The following is a 16023-nucleotide window of genomic DNA, read 5'->3' on the forward strand; positions in this document are numbered from 1 at the left end:
TAGTTTTTATGTAGGTACCATGTATTTTCTGAGAGAAAATAAAAGTGTATTCAATTTTCTCCAGAGGTCTATCATATCCAAATTTTCTCGGATTCTATTAATATCCCTAGTTTCTTTCTTCTTTATTTTGTGGTTAGATTTGTTTTATTCTGAGAGAGGATATTTGGGGTTCCCTATTAGTATAGTTTTTCTGTCTCTTTCTTTGAATTATATTTGAATGACTTTTGTCTTGTAGCTTACAATTGCTTCCCCTTAAGATTTTACCCTGGAGTTTTGCAACAATATCCCTTGAGGTTTTCCTAGTGGGATCTCTTTTAAAAGTTGATCAATAGATTCTTTCAATGAATATATTACCCCTTTGTTTCTAGAATATTGGGGCAATTTTACTTAATGATCTCTTGAAGTATGTTACTTGCTTTGGTTGTGGTCTTCAGGAAGGCCAAAAGAGACAATTTTTGGATCAATTTTCCAGGTGGTTGTTTTTCCAATGAAGTATTTCTCATTTTCTTCCATGTTTTCATTTATTTTTATTTTTATTTTATTTTTTTACTCATTCTTACTGTCTCATAGAGTCATTAGCTTGCATTTGTCCTGTGCTAGTTTTTGATGTCATTTTCTTCAATAAGCTTTTGTATTTCATTTTCCATTTGTTAAATTCTACTTTTGAAAGTTTTAAGTTCTTCAGTTGATTTTTTTTTTTTCTTTTTTGCATTTGGTCAATTGCATTTTTTAAGGAATATTTTTCTTCAGTCAATTGTTTTCCTTCCTTTTCCAAACTGTTGACACTCTCATGCACATCTCTCTCTCTCTTTTTGAAATCATTTTTTCTTCTGTGTCTTGTATTTGCCTTTTAAAGTCTTTTATGAGCACATCCAAGAAGCCTTATTAGGCTATATTATGAATTGAGACTGATTCATATCATACTTTGAGATTTCTTCTGTGCATATTTTCTACTTGTCTGAGTGTTTTCATCTTCCCTGTCACTATTGTAGCTTTCTATAGTCAAGGTCCTTTTTAGTTTCTTGCTCATTTTCTTTTCTTTTGGTATTTCCTCTTTTTTTTTTTTTTTCTTTTCTTTTCTTTTTTTTTTTTTTTTTAACTTTTATGTTTTAGTTCTGCTTTTGGGGTAAAGGAAATGCTGTCCAAGTTTTCTATGAAACTCTGAGCTGTGCCTTAGAGCACAGGAGTCCTTTGTGTTTAGTGAGAGTAGCTTTGCCTCCTCTTTTCAGGAAACAGCTTGTTTTCCCAGAGTTTGATTTCTGAACTAGGACAGGAAGCTGCCCCACTGATTTTCTCCCTACTGAGGCAAGACTGAAGGTCTCAGTTGCTGATTTGCAGTGATTAAGATGCTTTCACTGGCTTTTCCAGAGTCTGTTTGAGCTGGACTGAATACCCTTTTCACACCACTGAGACTGGCCTTTCTCAAAGTTTTTCCATTTTATCTTGAGGTGGAGAGTGGTTTTATTCCATCAGACTCTGTCCAGAGGCTTGGTTTCATGTGGTTATCAAGGGAAAGTGGGAGAGCTCAAGTACTTTTCTGGCTTCATTGTGCCATCTGTACTCCATCTGCAGAAGTCTATGGAAGCCTCTGTGATGTTCTTTTCTCTAAATTATAATCATTCTCAGTGAGCAGATTTCTTGGGGAGCTTCTGGAGGCAGCTTTAGTTTCAGTTCATTTCAATAATCCCAAATGCAGCCAGGAGTTAAAGTCCAAATCCTTTATTGTCTCTTCCAAAATCTTATCTCCTTCACTTGGGGCTCGGCTAGTTTTCTGGAGGCCTTCCTCTCTCCTGAGAGCTCCTGCTGCTAGTCCTTTGTCTCTGTGAGCTTCAGCCTCTCATCTTCCCAATGTCTCTATCCAACACAAAGGTGGAAGTGGGAATGAATCTTGACTCTGAATTCCCCAAAGTCCTCCCCTGAAGTTTTCCCAAAGTCCTCTCCCAAAGTTCCCCCAAAGTCCTGAGACCTTCCTGTTTATTTGGTGCCCACTGAGTATACACCAATCATTTCATCACTAGGAAACCATTATTTGTTTAGGATTAAATAAATGCTAAATTAGATTTAACCATTGTCTCCTCCTCAATTCCACTCAGTACCTTGTTTCAAGTTCTGGCCCATAACATCTCCTTGTAGGATCAGATCAGTCATACTGAACCATAATAAATTAGATAATTATATCCACTCCAGTGACTTAGCACCTTGTAAGAATCCAAACAAGCCTCAAAAGGGAATTTGAAAATAAATTAATAATGGTAGAAGAAAAATTAGGAAAAGAAATGAGTTAGGCAAAAGGAAGTACAAAAAGCTAATGAGAAGAATGCTTTAAAAAGCAAAATTGGCAAAATAAGAAATGATGTACTAAAAAGTTCACTGAGGAAAATATTTCTTTGAAAATTATAATTGAGCAAATGCAAGGCAATGACTATATGCAAAATAAAAACAAAAACAAAAGAATGAAAAAATTGAAAACAATATGAAATATTTCATTAAAAACAAACAATCAAACAAACAAACAAACCAAAAAAAACTTCAGCTTGCTGTCTTTACCCTGCCATCTTGGTTCTGTTATTAGAAGCAAAATCTTCTCATTCTTTAATGTAGAAGCTAATAATTTTTGAGTCCTAACTTTGGCTCCATGATATCTGAATTTATTCCTTTGGCTTATTGCAATATTTTTTCCCTTGACTTCGCAATTTGAGAATTTGACTAAAATATTACTGGGATTTTTCATTTTGAAATCTCTTTCAGGAAGTTATTAGTGAATTATTTCAATTTCAATTTTACTCTCTGGTTCCAGAATATCAGGGGGTTTTTCTTTAATAATTTTTCAAAAGATGATGTCCAAAAATCCCTCTACCCTCTTATGGTCATTGTTAGGGTTATTACTAGGTGCTAAGTCAGTTGTCTGGTACTTAACAATTCTTTAGCTCAGAGTTCACACCTTTAAAGGAGTTCAAATCTTTAAAGGATCTTACACATTTAAAGGAGTTTGCTCATTGGTTCTGTAAAGAGTTCCCACAAGCACATGGAGTACCCACAAGCCCATTCTCTCGGAGAATATAAGGAGCCAACATTGAGTGGGGAAGTCAGCCTGCTGTGAGTCAAGGGGAGAACTTTGGGGAAGCTTGAGGAGATTCAGATCTAGGATTCAGTGGATTCTCAAGTCCAGCAGATTCACAAGACATTCCCATCTAGAATTGAATTCTGGGAAACCCACAATCCCACACTCTTGGAGGAAGTCTTGATTCATCCACATGCCTACCTTTGTGCTGTCTGGAGGCTTTGGATTCAGAGGGAGCTAGAGACTGAAGCTGGCTGGAGACATTCTGACAGGAAAAGATTCAAGACTTTGAAGGACACAATATAGAATCTGGACTTTAACTCCTGGCTACATTTTGGGATTATTGGAACTGAAAGTAAAAGTAAGGTTGCCTCCAGAAGCTCCCCAAGAGAACAATTATTTTTTTTAGAGACAACAGAACATCACGATTTTGGTGCCCAATGTGGGGCAAGGACTTTTACCTCAAGTCAAGATAATGACTCTGGTTGATTCGGAGCCCTTCAGGGAGCTAGCCTGGACTTTACAATTGTTTTCATGCAATCCAATGATTTTTAAATTCTCTTTTCTCAATGTCTTTTCAGATTAGTTGTGTTTTTCCCAATGAGATATGTCACATTTGTTTTTGATTATTTTGCTTTTGTTTTATAGTTTGTTTGTTTCCTGATGTCTAAGAAAGCCATTACCTTTTACTTGTCCAATTCAAATTTCGTCAGTGAGTTTTTGTACCTCCTTTAACATATTGTCTAATTGCTTTTGAAAAAGCTCTCTTCCTCTCTTCAGTGGATTTTGTGCTTTTTGTTGTTTTGCCATTTGGGCTCTTATGTTTGCTTTTTTTTTCCCCTTCAAGTTTGCATGTGTGTACGTGTATGTATGTGTGTTTTCTTTACTGTTTCCATTTTATTTCATGATTTATTCCCAATTTGTCCTCTATTTCTATTTGATTTTTAAAATTCTCTTTGAGCTCTATAGTTTTTTTGTTTGTTTGTTTGTTTTTTGTAGTCTGAATGCAATCTTCATTTCTTTTTTAGCTTTTGAGTGTAGAAGTTTTGAACTTGTTTTCTTTATCCATATTTGCCTTTTGATTTTTCTGGTCATCATTGTAAGTTTTTATGGTGAAGTTACTTTTTTTTTTTTTTTTTTTTTTTTTTGTAATTGTTCTTCATTATGAGTTTATACTTTGACTTTAAATTTCATGTGAAAGTTGAATTATGCTTCAGGCTTGGAGATGTCACTATTCCAAGCATCAGCTTTTTTATTTTTATTTTTTTTTTTTTTGTACAATCATTTTCAGAGGTAGTTGTATTTTTAAGTTTCAGTTTTTCCCAAGGGGTAAAATCTGAAGAGAGGTGTGTTTACAAGTCTTCTTATTTATGATCTGGTCTAAGAGAATCACAAGTACTCTTTTCTGCTGTGAAACCGTGATCAGAGTACCTGATCCCCTGTGATCTCAAACTCTGATGTACTTTTCTTTCCCATGACATTCAGGACAAGGACTAGGGCCTTGCTCTACAAATGGGTAAAAAAAAGTTGTACCAGTGCCAAAAGCAGAACCATTAATTCCCTTCTGACCAGTAATCTTAATTCCTTACCACTTGTGACCTGTGAATTTCACAAGCTTATAGTTAATTTTTTTATTCCCAAGACTTGTTAATGGCTTGCCAGGTTAGAACCTGTGACTATGGTGTGAGAGATATTTTCTCCTGAATTTATTATCTGTCTTTAAGAGTCGGGGTTATTTCACCATGTATTTTTGTAGGTTCTGCCTTTCCAGAAGTTGTTTTGAAACATTATTTAAAATTAATTGGAGAAGAATTTAGAAGAGCTCAGGTTCTTCTCTGTCTTTTCTCCACATTCTTCACTCCACTCCTTTATTTTAAGGGATCAGTTTATTTATTTGTATTATTTTATCCCTTGAGTTTATCCAAAATAAAGTTTCTTAATAATACAGATAATAAGGGGCAGAGCCAAGATGGCGGAGAAGATACACGCGAATTTGTAAGCTCCCACCTTCCCTCAATACCATTTAGTTAAAACAGCCTCAAAAATAATGCTGGATTGATAAAAACCACAAGGAATGGAAGCACAACTTACCAGCTGAAGAGAATCTGGAATTTCAACAGAAAAAGTCGGTTCCAAGGGGAGGAAAAAAAAAAAAAAAAAAAGACCAGCATAGACAGGGTTAGGTGGTAGCACACTTTGCCGATCTGGCTGGAGAGAACTCTGGGATCAGAGAAGCCACTGAGATAGAGGAATCTGGCACAGGCTGTTAGCACTTTTCTGCTTATAAAACAGCAGATCAGAAGAGAAATCAAGCCACTTTAAAATATATAGCCAGATCCTAAATCCACCCCAATCCACAAGTGACCTAACAGATCTTGGCATGGCTTTCAGCAGCCTTCTGCTGCCCGGGGCTACTCCTTGGGGTAGTTGAGAGCATAAATAGTGTGGACACAGACTGAGGGAGCCTCTAATCCACATAGTGTAGGGCTCAGCCTCAGGCAGTGGAATTCTAGCAGCAGCAGAATTCCTAGGGAAGCAGAACTCCCAGAGAAGCAGAACTTTTGAAGTAGGGACCACGGTTTCCCGGCTGACACTTCTGGTTTGAGTGCAGGGGCTTTTAACATCAGCTGCTGATATCCATAGTCCCAAGGGAGGCATTGGCTGGGGTTTGTGACACTTTCACTGTTCAGCCTTAAACCTCAGGGCAGTTGCTAGGCCACATAGTGGGGTCTTTCACTGGACACTCCTCAAAGCTGCAGTGCTGCTAACCACCTCTGAGACATTTCCAGGGAGGTGGAAGGGGAAATCTCTCCCAGAGCTCTCTCTTAGCTCAGGCACAGGACTCTGCATACAACAGGTCTGGAAGGAAGCTGGTAAATAAATAAACTTCTTACCTCAAGGGCAAACCCCAACAGATTTTTAACAATGAGTAAGAAGCTGAAAAGAAAGATTGACAACTTCTACACAGAGAAAGAGTTAGTATCAAACCCCAAGGAAGCTAACAGCAGACAGTCACCAGATAACATCCTAAAGGGGAATGATGCCTGCCCCCATCACATAATTCTCTCCTAGAAGAGACTATTAAAAAGTTAAGAGAGTTTGAAGAAAAATGAGGAAAGGAAAGAGAAGTTATGATAGAGAATAACAACATCCTGAAATTTGAGTTGGAAAAAATAAAGAATTCACAGGAGGTGCAGGGAAACAAAATTGTGAATTAGAAAAGGTAAAAAAATAACAGGAAAGTAGGATATCTGAATTGGAAAAAGAAAATAACTCATTGAAAAAATTTAGTGAAATGGAAAAAAAATTCAACAGAGCAAAATAATTCATTTAAAAACTCAATTGGGCATATACAAAAAGAACTAAAAAATGTGAATGAAGAAAATAACTCATTAAAAATCAGGACTGAACAAATAGAAATGAATGATTCATTGAGAATCCAAGAATCAGTCAAACAAAACCAAAAAAAAAAAATGAAAAGCTGGAGAATAATGTCAAATACTTACTGGGAAAATCTATAGACCTGGAAAATAGATCTAGAAAAGATAATCTGAGGATCATTGGACTTTGCAAAAACTGATCAAAAAAAGAGCCTAGATTATGTATATATATGTATATATATATGTATATATATACGTATATATATATATACATATATATATATACATATATATGTATATATATGTATATATATATATATGTATATATATATATACGTATATATATACATATATATATATATATTTTTTTTTTTTTTCCCCTGAGGCTGGGGCTAAGTGACTTGCCCAGGGTCACAAAGCTAGGAAGTGTTAAGTGTCTGAGACCAGATTTGAACTCCGGTCCTCCTGAATTCAGGGCTGGTGCTCTATCCTCTATCCACTTTGCCACCTAGATGCCCCCCTAGATTCTATTTTACAGGAAATTATCAAAGAGAAATGTCCAGAGATAATAGAAACAGGAGAAAAAATAGGCATTGAAAAAATTCATTGAACACCTTCTGAAAAAGACCTTAAAAAAAGAACTGCACAGAACATTGTGGCTAAGCTGCAGAACTCCCAAACTAAGGAAAAAATATTATAAGCAGCTAGGAAAAAACAATTCAAATATCAAGGGGCCACAATAAGGGTAATGCAAGATCTGGCTGCCTCCACATTAAAGGATCCTGAAGGGCCTGGAACCTGATATTCCAAAAGGCAAAAGAACAAGGATTGAAACCAAGAATAAACTACCCAGCTAATTTTAGCATTTTCTTCACTGGAAGAAGATGAACATTTAATGAAACAGAGAAATTCCATTTGTTTCTAAGAAAAAAACCAGACTTAAACAAGAAATTTGATCTGCATGCACAAGACTGAAGAGAAGCAAAAAAAAAAAAAAGGTGAAAAGAACTCTTGAGAACTGTATCTCTGTTGTGGATATACAGAAAGTCTGCATGGGTAATTTGATTTTACTGATATAATATAAAAAATAAGGAAGTATTAAAGGGAAGTAGATAGTATCAGAAAAAAGGGGAAGGAGAGATAAAAAGAGGGAAAGTACATCCCAGGAAGAGGCATTGAAAATCTACAACATTAGAGGGAACTTAGAGAGGGGGAGAAACAATGTATGAATCTTACTCTCATCAGAGTAGGCTCAAAGAGTAAATAATTGACATATTTGTATTTCAGACAATTCTCTCTCACTTCATTAAAAGGGGGGAGAGGAAAAGGGAAAACAAAAAGGGCTATAAGGGAAAGATAAAAGAAAGGTGAAGGCACTTAAAAGGAGGGGGGAGGTATACTAAAAAGGGAGGGCTGTGCATCACAACTAGGATGTATAAATTAAATATTGGGTAAGAGTTTCAGGGGGGGTCAATGGATAAAAAAGCATAATCAGGAGATAATATGATGGCAGGAAATACAGAATTAGTAATTTTAACTGTAAATGTGAATGGGATGAACTCTCCCATTAAACAAAGTTGGATAGCAGACTGGATCAAAAGTCAGAACTCTACAATATGTTGTTTACAGGCAACACACATAAAGCAGGGAGATACATACAGAGTAAAGGTAAAAGGTTGGAACAGAGCCTATTATGCTTCAGGTAAAGCCAAAATAGCAGGGGCTGCCATCCTTAACTCAGATCAAACAAAAGCAGAAATTGATCTTATTAAAAGAGACAAGGAAGGAAACTATATCCTGCTAAAAGGTAGCATAGACAATGAAGCCATATCAATACTAAACATATATGCACCAAGTGATATAGCATCTAACTTCCTAAAGGAAAAGTTAAGAGAGTTGCAAGAAGAAATAGACAGCAAAACTATAATAGTGGGAGATCTCAACCATGTACTCTCAGAATTAGACAAATCAAACCACAAAACAAATAAGAAAGAAATTAAAGAGGTAAATAGAACATTAGAAAAAGTAGGTGTAATAGACCTTTGGAGAAAAGTGAATGGTGATAGAAAGGAGTATACTTTCTTCTCAGCAGTTCACGGAACCTATACAAAAATTAACCATATATTAGGACATAAGATCTCAAAATTAAATGCAGGAAGGCAGAAATAGTAAATGCCTTCTTCTCAGAACACAATGCAATAAAAACTACATTCAATAGGAAGTTAGGGGTAAATAGACCAAAAAGTAATTGGAAACTGAATAATGTCATCTTAAAGAAAGACTGGGTGAAACAGCAAATTATAGAAACAATTAATAATTTCACCCAAGATAATGACAATGATGAGACATCATACCAAAATTTGTGCGATGAAACTACAGTGGTAATAAGGGGAAATTGTATATCTTTAGAGGCTTATTTGAAAAAAATAAAGAAAGAGAAGATCAATGAATTGGGTATGCACCTTAAAAAGTTAGGAAAAGAACAAATTAAAAACCTCCAAACAAAAACTAAACTTGAAATACTAAAATTAAAAGGAGAAATCAATAATATTAAAAGTAAAAAAAAAAAAAAAAACTATTGAATTAATAAATAAAATCAAGAATTAGTTTTATGAAAAAGCCAATAAAATTGATAAACCATTGATAAATCAGATCAGCAAAAGAAAAGAGGAAAATCAAATTGTTAGTCTTACAAATGAAAAGGGGAATCTTTCCACCAATGAAGAGGAAATTAGAGAAATAATGAGTTACTTTGCCCAACTTTATGCCAATAAATTTGACAACTTAAATGAAATGGATGACTACCTACAAAAATATAGGATTCCTAGATTAACAGAGGAGGAGATTAATTGCTTAAATAGTCCCATTTCAGAAAAAGAAATAGAACAAGCTATTAATCAACTCCCCAGGAAAAAATTCCCAGGACCACATTGATTTACATGTGAATTCTACCAAACATTTAAAGAACAATTAGCCCCAATGCTATAAAAACTATTTGGAAAAATAGGGGATGAAGGAGTCCTATCAAACTCCTTTTATGACACAGACATGGTACTGATACCTAAACCAGGTAGGTTGAAAACTGAGAAAGAAAACTATAGACCAATCTCCTTAATGAATATTAATGCTAAAATCTTAAATAAGATATTAGCAAAAAGACTTCAGAAAATCATCCCCAGGATAATACACTATGATCAAGTAGGATGTATACCAGGAATGCATATTAATAATCAAATTAATAAAAACCATATTATCATCTCAATAGATGCAGAAAAAGCATTTGATAAAATCCAACATCCATTCCTACTAAAAATGCTTGAGAGTATAGTAATAAATGGACTATTCCTTAAAATAGTAAGGAACACATATTTAAGACCGTTAGTAAGCATAATATGTAATGGAGATAAACTGGAACCTTTCCCAGTAAGATCAGGAGTGAAACAAGGTTGCCCACTATCACCATTACTATTCAATATTGTATTAGAAATGCTAGCCTCTGCAATAAGAGTCGAGAAAGAGATTAAATTAATTAGAGTAGGTAATGAGGAAATCAAACTGTCACTCTTTGCAGATGATATGATGGTATACCTAGAGAACCCCAGAGATTCTAATAAAAAGTTATTAGAAATAATTCACAACTTTAACAAAGTTGATAGATGCAAAATAAATCTCTATAAATCCTCAGCATTTTTATACATCACCAACAAAATGCAACAGCAAGAGATAAAAAGAGAAATTTTATTCCAAACAAATGTCTACAGTATAAAATATTTGGGAATCCATCTACCAAAGAAAAGTCAGAAATTATATGAGCAAAATTACAAAACACTTGGCACAAAAATAAAGTCAGATTTAAAAAATTGGAAAGACATTAAGTGCTCTTGGATAGCCCGAGTGAATATAATAAAAATGACAATACTCCCCAAACTAATCTATCTATTTAGTCTTATACCAATCAGACTCCCACGAAACTATTTTAATGACCTAGAAAAAATAACAACAAAATTCATGTGGAAGAATAAGAGTTCAAGAATTTCAAGGGAATTAATAAAAAAAAAAAAAGTCAGATGAAGGTGTTCTAGCTGTACCTGATCTAAACGTATATTATATAGCAGCAATCACCAAAACCATTTGGTATTGGCTAACAAACAGACCAGTCAATCAAAGGACAAAAAAGGGTACAACTATAGCAATCTTGTGTTTGACAAACCCAAAGATACCAACATTAGGGATAAAAATTCATTATTTGAAAAAAAAAACTGTTGGGAAAACTGGAAATTATTATGGAAGAAAATAGATATGGATCTACACATAACACCATATATTAAGAGAAGATCAAAATGGGCCCATGATTTAGGCATAAAGAATGAGACCATAAATAGATTAGAGGAACAGAGGATAGTCTACCTCTTAGACCTGTGGAGGAGGAAGGAATTTATGACCAGAGGAGAGCTAGAGATCATTATTGATCATAAAATAGAAGATTTTGATTGCAGCAAATTAAAAAGTTTCTGTACAAACAATACTAATACAAACAAAATTAGAAGGGAAGTAACAAATTGGGAAAATATTTTTACAGTTAAATATTCTAATAAAGGCCTTCTGATGGAAGTGGATATCTTCAACAAAAAGAATATCCAACTCACTTACAATTGATCAGTGATGGACAGAAACAACTACACCCAGAGAAGTAACACTGGGAATTTGAATGTAAACTGTTAGCACTACTGTCTATCTATCCATGTTACTTATATCTTTTGGAATCCAATTCTTAATGTGCAACAAGTATATTGGATTTAAACACATATATTGTATCCAGATTATATTGTAGCATATGTAAAATGTATGGGATTGCCTGTCATCTAGGGGAGGGAATAGAAGGAGGGAGGGGAAAATTTGGAAAAATGAATACAAGGGATAATGTTATTAAAAAAGAAAAGTACTGGGGGGCGGAGCCAAGATGGCGGAGAAGAAACACATGACTCTGTGAACGTCCTCACTCCCTCACAACCAATTAGATAAATCAGCCTCAGAAATAGCGCTGGACTGATAGATACCACAAGGACTGGAAGCACGACTTACCAGCTGAAGAGAATCTGGTGTTTCAATACAAAAGGTCAGTTCCCTTGGGAGGAAGAAGAGAGGCCAGCACAGAAGGCTGGGTGCTAGCATACTGCGCAGATGGCGCTGGGAAGAGCTCTGGAATCAGAGAAGCCACTGAGATAAAGGAATCTGGCACAGGCTGTTAGCTCTTCTCTGCTTATAATATAGCAGTTCAGAAGAGAAATCTAAAATACTTTAAAAATTCAGATAGATTAGATTTTCCAGGACCCTGGGGGTGACTCAGCAGATCTCGGCACCAGGGGGGTGTGGCCTCAGCTCCCACCTGAGAATAGTTAAGAGATTGACAAGTGGGCGGATACGGCCCAAGGCAACACACACTTCCTAGCTTAGCTGGAGGGAGTGGAACTCGGCTCTGGAAGTCCCAGAGAAGCAGAACCTTTGAACTAGGGACTGTGGTTTCTGGCAGACACTTCCAGTATGAGCGCAGGGGCTTTTCACATCACCTGCTGCAGACATCCACACCCCACCGGGAAGCATAGGTTGGGCTTTATGCCGTCTTTACTTCAATCTCAAACTTCAGGGAAGCCACTAAAACACTTCGCCCTCGGGGCACAGCAATGCTAGTCACCTCTGAGGCACTTCCAGGGAGGGGTGGGGAACTCTTTCCCAGAGCTCTATCTTAGCTCAGGCCCAAGAGCCGCTGCATCCATCCAGTCTGGGAGGAAGCTGGTAAAGAAGTAAATAAATAATTTCCTACCCCAGGGACAGACCCCAAAAGATTTTTTAAATATGAGCAAAAAAGCGAGAAAAACTATAGATTCCTTCTACACAGAGAAAGAGCGGGTATCCAACCCCGAGGAAGTTAACAGCAGAGAGTCAGCAGATAACAACCCAAAGGGGAACGATCCCTGCCCCCCATCACATAACTCTCTCCTCGAAGAGACTATTAAAAAGTTAAGAGAGTTTGAAGAAAAATGAGGAAAGGAAAGAGAAGCTATGATAGAGAATAACAACGTCCTGAAATTGGAGTTGGAAAAAATAAAGAATTCACAGGAGATGCAGGGAAACAAAATTTGTGAATTAGAAAAGATTAAAAAATCTCAGGAAAGTAGGATTTCTGAATTTGAAAAGATAAAAAAGTCTCAAGAAAATAGGATTTCTGAATTGGAAAAAGAAAATAATTCTCAAAAGAAAATTAGGGAAAAAAAATTCAATAGAGCAAAATAATTCATTTAAAAATGAAATTGGGCATTTACAAAAAGAACTAAAAACTGTGAAAGAAGAAAATAACTCCTTAAAAGTCAGGATGGAACAAATAGAAATGAATGATACACAGAGAACCCAAGAATCAGTCAAACAAAATAAAAAAAAAAAAAATGAGAAGCTGGAGAACAACGTCAAATACTTACTGGGAAAATCTATAGACCTGGAAAATAGATCTAGGAGAGATAATCTGCGGATCATTGGACTTCCAGAAAACTATGACCAAAAAAAGAGCCTAGATTCTCTTTTACAGGAAATTATCAAAGAGAACTGTCCAGAGATAATAGAAACAGAAGGGAAAGTAGATGTGGAAAGAATTCATCGAACTCCTTCTGAAATAGACCCTAAAAAAAGAACACCACAGAATATTTTGGCTAAGCTGCAGAATTACCACACAAAGGAGAAAATCCTGCAAGCAGTTAGAAAAAAAAAACAATTTAAATACCAAGATGCCACAATAAGGGTCACTCAAGATCTGGCTGCCTCCACATTAAAAGATAGAAGGGCCTGGAACCTGATATTCCGTAAGGCAAAAGATCAAGGACTGCAACCAAGAATGAACTACCCAGCTAAGTTTAGCATCTTTTTCCATGGAAGAAGATGGTCATTCAATGAAATAGAGGAATTATATATGTTTCTAAGAAAAAAAACAGACTTGAACAAAAAATTTGATCTACATCCACAAGACTGAAGAGAAACAGAAAAAGGTACACAGAACCCTTGAGAACTGTAACTCTGTTGTGGGTATATAAAAAGTGCTCAAGGATAATTTGATTTTACTGATATAAAAGAAAAAAAGGGGTGTATAGTAAAGGGAAGGAGGTCGTTTCAGAAAAAGGGGAAAGAATGATAAAAAGAGGGAAAATACATCCCAGGAAGAGGCAAACAAAATACACCATATCTGAGGGAATTTAGTGAGGAGGAGAATCATTGTGTGAATCTTACTCTCATCAGAAGAGGCTCAAAGAGTAAACAATTGACATATTTGTTTTTCAGAGAATTTTCTCTCACCTCATTTAAAGGGGGGAGAGGAAAAGGGAAAAGGAAAAGGAGAATAAGTGAAGGGACTTGGAGGGAGAGGGTAGGGATACTAAAAAAAAAGGGAGGGTTGCGCGTCACAAGGGGGTCTGTAAATTAAATACCGGGGAGGGGGATCAGGAGGGTCAAGGGAAAAAGCATAATCTGGGGATAATATGATGGAAGGAAATACAGAATTAGTAATTTCAACTTTAAATGTGAATGGGATGAACGATCCCATCAAACAGAGACGGATAGCAGACTGGATCAAAAATCAGAGCCCTACAATATGTTGTTTACAGGAAACACACTTAAAGCAGGGAGATACATACAGAGTAAAGGTAAAAGGTTGGAACAGAGCCTATTATGCTTTAGGTAAAGCCAAAAAAGCAGGGGTAGCTATCCTTATCTCAGATCAAGCAAAAGCAGAAGTAGATCTAGTTCAAAAAGATAAGGAAGGAAACTATATCCTGCTGAAAGGTAGCATAAATAATGAAGCCAAATCAATAGTAAACATATATGCACCAAGTGGTATAGCATCTAACTTTCTAAAGGAAAAGTTAAGAGAATTGCAAGAAGAAATAGACAGTAAAACTATAGTAGTGGGAGATCTCAACCTTGCATTCTCAGATTTAGACAAATCAAACCACAAAACAAATAAGAAAGACATTAAAAAAGTAAATAGAACATTAGAAAAAACTAGGTATGATAGACCTTTGGAGAAAACTGAATGGCAATAGAAAGAACTTTCTTCTCAGCAGTTCATGGATCCTATACAAAAATAGACCATATATTAGGACATAAAGAACTCATAATTAAATGTAGGAAGGCAGAAATAATAAATGCCTTCTTCTCAGATCACAATGCAATAAAAGCTACATTCAGTAAAAAGTTAGGGGTAAATAGACCAAAAAGTAATTGGAAACTGAATAATCTCATCTTAAAGAATGACTGGGTGAAAGAGCAAATTATAGAAACAAATAATAATTTCACCCAAGATAATGACAATGATGAGACATCATACCAAAATCTTTGAGATGCAGCTAAAGCAGTAATAAGGGGAAATTTTATATCTTTAGAGGCTTATTTGAAGAAAATAGAGAAAGAGAAGATTAACGAATTGGGCTTACAACTTAAAAGGCTAGAAAAAGACCAAATTATAAACCCCCAACCAAAACTTATACTTGAAATACAAAAATTAAAAGGAGAAATCAATAATATTGAAAGTAAAAAAACTATTGAATTAATAAATAAAACCAAGAGTTGGTTTTATGAAAAAGCCAATAAAATAGATAAACCTTTGGTAAATATGATCAGAAAAAAGAAAGAGGAAAATCAAATTGTTAGTCTTACAAATGAAAAGGGGGATCTTTCCACCAATGAAGAGGAAATTAGAGAAATAATAAGGAGTTACTCTGCCCAACTTTATGCCAATAAATTTGATAACTTAAGTGAAATGGATGACTTCCTCCAAAAATATAGGCTCCCTAGATTAACAGAGGGGGAGATAAATTGCTTAAATAGTCCCATTTCAGAAAAAGAAATAGAACAAGCTATTAATCAACTCCCCAGGAAAAAATCCCCAGGGCCAGATGGATTCACATGTGAATTCTACCAAATATTTAAAGAACAATTAGCCCAATGTTATATAAATTATTTGAAAAATTAGGGGATGTCCTACCAAACTCCTTTTATGACACAGACATGGTACTGATACCTAAACCAGGTCAATTGAAAACTGAGAAAGAAAATTATAGACCGATTTCCTTAATGAATATTCATGCTAAAATCTTAAATAATATATTAGCAAAAAGTCTTCAGAAAATTATCTCCAGGATAATACACTATGATCAAGTAGGATTTATTCCAGGAAGGCAGGGCTGGTTTAATATTAGGAAAACTATTAATATAATTGACCATATTAATAATCAAATTAATAAGAACCATATGATCATCTCAATAGATGCAGAAAAAGCATTTGACAAAATCCAACATCCATTCCTACTAAAAACTCTTGAGAGTATGGGAATAAATGGACTATTCGTTAGAATAATCAGGAGCATATATTTAAGATCGTCAGTAAGCATAATATGCAATAGAAATAAACTACAACCTTTCCCAGTAAGATCAGGAGTGAAACAAGTTTGCCCACTATCACCATTACTATTCAATATAGTAGTAGAAACGCTAGCCTCGGCAATAAGAGCCGAGAAAGATTTTCAAGGAATTAGAGTAGGA

This window comes from Sminthopsis crassicaudata, chromosome 2 (genome assembly GCF_048593235.1).
Source record: "Sminthopsis crassicaudata isolate SCR6 chromosome 2, ASM4859323v1, whole genome shotgun sequence".
In the NCBI taxonomy this organism is placed as follows: Eukaryota; Metazoa; Chordata; class Mammalia; order Dasyuromorphia; family Dasyuridae; genus Sminthopsis; species Sminthopsis crassicaudata.